Source organism: Phyllostomus discolor, chromosome 12 (assembly GCF_004126475.2).
Source record: "Phyllostomus discolor isolate MPI-MPIP mPhyDis1 chromosome 12, mPhyDis1.pri.v3, whole genome shotgun sequence".
NCBI lineage: Eukaryota > Metazoa > Chordata > Mammalia > Chiroptera > Phyllostomidae > Phyllostomus > Phyllostomus discolor.
Window position 1 is genome coordinate 11,599,737 of NC_040914.2, and position 3,946 is coordinate 11,603,682.

General features: G+C 36.2%; 1 pseudogene; it reads right to left on the bottom strand.

Moving 5' to 3' along the window:
* Positions 1-1,367: 1,367 nt before the first annotated feature.
* Positions 1,368-3,054, bottom strand: LOC114511400 (annotated as a pseudogene).
* Positions 3,055-3,946: the final 892 nt, after the last annotated feature.

Consider the following 3,946-nt stretch of genomic DNA (forward strand, 5'->3'; position numbering starts at 1 on the left):
CTTCAGTGTTAAATACATCTCTGAGTGCAGGATTTTACTCGTGTGGTTAAATTCATTCTCGAGTATTTTATTTTTCTTTTTGCTATAGTAAATGGAATATTTTTCCTAATTTCTATTTCTGATATGTCATAGTTGGTGTACAAAAATGCCTTTGTTTTCTGAATCTCTACTTTGCATCCTGGTATTTTCACAAATTCATTTATTAGATCTAGTATTTTATTGGTGGAATTCATAGAATTTTCTATGTACACTATCATGTCATTTGCAAACATGGGCAGATTTACTTCCTCTTTCCAATTTGGATTTTTTTTTTTTAATTTCTTCTTGTAGGAACACTGTGGCTAGAATTCCAACACTCTGTTGGATAGAAATTGTTAAAACATACACCCTTCTCTCTGATCTTAGTGGGAAAGCATTTGTCCATAGTATTTTCATATGATCCTCTGCATTTCTGTATTGGTTGTAATTTCAGCAGTTTCATTTCTATTTTATTTATTTGGGTTATGTCTTTTTTTGTTGATGAGTCTAGTTTAAGGCTTGTTGATTTTGTTTTTCTTTTGAAAGAATCAGCCCCTGGATTTATTGATTCTTTGGATTGGTCTTTTAGTTTCCATGCCATTTATTTTGCTCTGATCTTGATTATTTTCATTCTGCTGCTTGCTTTGGGATAAGATGGGATTTTTAATAGCCACTTGATGTTAGGAAGCTTCACCATCATACCACAGCTGCAGTCTCCCTAGTTTTGCGTGGTTTTCTGTTCTCCTTGGTTGTTGGACTTCCATAGACTGTGATTTTCTGGCATTTCTGGTTGTTATTTTTTGTTTTTGTTATACTAAAATTGCTTGTTACCCATCTTGTATTTGTTTGAGGAGACAACATGAGGATATTTACACATCCTTCTTTGTCAGAAGTGCAAAAGGAAACTTTTAAATAACAGTCACTAAAAGGCTCACTGATGGGAGGAGCACCTGCCCCTCCATCACTTTTAAAAATATGTTTCCCTTCCAAATACAAACTTTAAAATTCTTCTCTAGAAATTAATGAAAATTTAATATTATGAATGAATAAATTTGACTTAATATAACAGTTGTATTAATTTTTGTTGCATTTTTATACCTGTGTCATGGCTAAAATTATATATATTTATGTATTTATTAAATATATATACTTATGGTTTATTTCATGAAGTATCCTCTGCATCAGGCTATAGTTTAAAAGCAGTTATATGAGTGTGATTTGAGAAGAATGATGTACAATTGATAACATCCCCCCAAAACCTTTCTTTCATGGACTTTCCCTGTCTTTTAGCTTAGTAGTACAAGGGAGTTCTCAGTTTACATGAACAGCATCTTTACAACTGCCTAAATAGAAAATTAGTATATAAGTAGGGCAAAGCATTTACTAAATAAGTCACAGGCCAATAAGTTTAATTGTGCAGCTGTGAAATATAATGTGGAAGAGGTTTTGAAACCTTAAGACTGGGTAATCTGCTGTGTTTCCAACATTTCTTTGACTGCCTTAAGAGAGTGGGTTCCTTCTTACTTGCAAAATGGTAAACTCTGCTTATTTGACTAGCTGTCCAATCAGCATATTTTATGTTGTACTTTTTGCTTTTGCACTTGCTTTTGAATTAGGAGCAATATGGCTTGCCCATATCTGAAGTCCAAAGTTCTCAGATTACTGTTGTTCAGTTTCAATGTTAGTGTAAAATACTTAAAAGTTCAGTGTTTCCAAGCCCACCTATGGTATATTTAACTTCATTGCACTGCTAACAGTATAAGTGCCTGTGTCAAAGAGTCATCGTAAGCTTCTTCAAACAAAAGGTTGCCTTTACAGCATCACATTTAGTGATATCAAGCCCTGCAAGTTCATGTCAGGCTTCTTGTTCTCCAACAAATTGTCCCAGACCCTTATTCAGCTCCTGACTGGTCTCCAATTTTCCCACTAGATCATTTAAAATAACAATTTCAAGTCTTTTTTCAGCCATGTTAGTTTGACTTTCATGAACAATTTTATCATGCAGCTGTACAGTTTCATCTTATCTTTCCATGGCCCCAAACTCATGCCACTTGCTTAGTTGATTCTGGGACTTCTAGAGAACTCTGTTCTCAACTCCTGCAGACAAAATAAGGCCAAGTCATTCAGTCAAAGACTGTGCCTATAATCATCACTTATTCAAATATGATCCACATACATGTATGCCCAAGCTTAGCAGCATATTCCTAATTGATTCCTCTCGAGTTCACAATTTGATCACTGTTTCATGAGATTTCTATTCTCTATATTTTAACTTTTTCTTGAATTTTTCCTGAGAAATTAGAAAGCCCTGAGACTTTCTAATTTGTTCTCAGATTAGGGTGTTCTCAGAATGTTAATTAGTTTTAAAATTAAACAATCAGGTCATAGGTTGTGTCCCTCTGTATAGATGTCTATATGTCCACATAATCTGGAAATAAATGGAATTGGTTTATAATAATTCCTTCATTTAATTTGCTCACATAAATTAAAATATAACAAAAACTAACCCAATTTCTAGTTTATTAATGGGCAATATTTTTATGACTAAAACGATGTTATTTTTGCTAAATTTATTAAAAACTGGTAGGTCAGAGTCACTCAAGAACCCAGACAGACACAGTGAGCTAAGGGGAGCAGGGTGTATTAGCAGGGAATAAGAGGGAAAGTGGAGCCAACTGAGGAAGGTTAAGAGGAAAGTGGGGCCGACCAAGGGAGGTTGTGGTGCCAACCAAGGGAGATAGGGACTTGTGGGGGGAAGTGGAGCCAGCCAAAGAAGGTTGGGATTGGTGGGGCAAAGTGGAGCTGATCGAGGGAGGTTGGTACTCCCTCCATTGTTCTTAGATAATGGTTTTTAAACTCAGAAAACTGTGGTTTGGATATTACAGTCTGATTGGCTATCGGTGGTTGCTGGGAGAAAACTGCATCCTGTTATGCCTCATAAGCCTGCAACAGACCCTAATTTTCCTGGGCAGTGCCTGCAGGCAACTTCCCACGGTGGCATTTTCTCACCTGATGATTTTCATTTCTCTTAGGCATGCCTACATCCAATAATAACATATCTAAAGGATGAGTCAATGACATACATAATATTGATGTGCACATATATAATTGGAGTACTTATATGATCCTAATGAGAATGATTGTGGCTGCCATGGAACAGGCTTTATTGTACACACTACAAAAAGTATCAAATATTTCTATAAGAAGAAGAAGCTTCGTGAACCAAGTGTGCACATGTGGTTTAAAAACACTAGGTATATACAATTGATGAATTGCTTGCCTTCCTCCATACTAATTAATGGAAATATCATTATACATTGAAAATATTTGTTATTCAAATATAACTTTTCTAACAGTCTATTTACATAGCATCCAATGCAATACATAGAGGAATAAATAAGAACATAACAATTAAGGAAATATCTTTAAATCCAAAGCAGGCTATTGCTTGTTTCTGTGGAGAGGTCTCTATGAAGTCTGGCCCAGGGTCTGTGCTCTGGACCCTAGAGGATAGCTAGGGTGATTGAAGAAAGCCCACCAAATGTAGTGGAATTGGGAAGAGGATCTCCCTGCAATAGAATAGTTACCTGCCCACACACTTGGGTCTGGATTGATATTAGAGTAGAGGTAAGGGTGGGTAAAAGTGCATTTGAAAGGCTAAAATTGTAAAGTTAAGACCTTGAGTCGCTTTGCCAACCATTTCCCATGATAAGACAAACTGCAGAGAGGTTGAGTTCACACTGTGAATTGTTTGAGGCTACAAAGCCTGGCCTGAGGGAGGGACCTATAGAAAAATCAGAGTAGAAATGAGAGCCCGCTGGGTGAAGAAGTTGAATGATGAAGTCCAAGAGACACCTTCTAAAGGTTTCCTGATGGTGATAAGTGCTGTAAAGATGAACAAGGTGGGAAACAGTAGATAAAGAGTAGA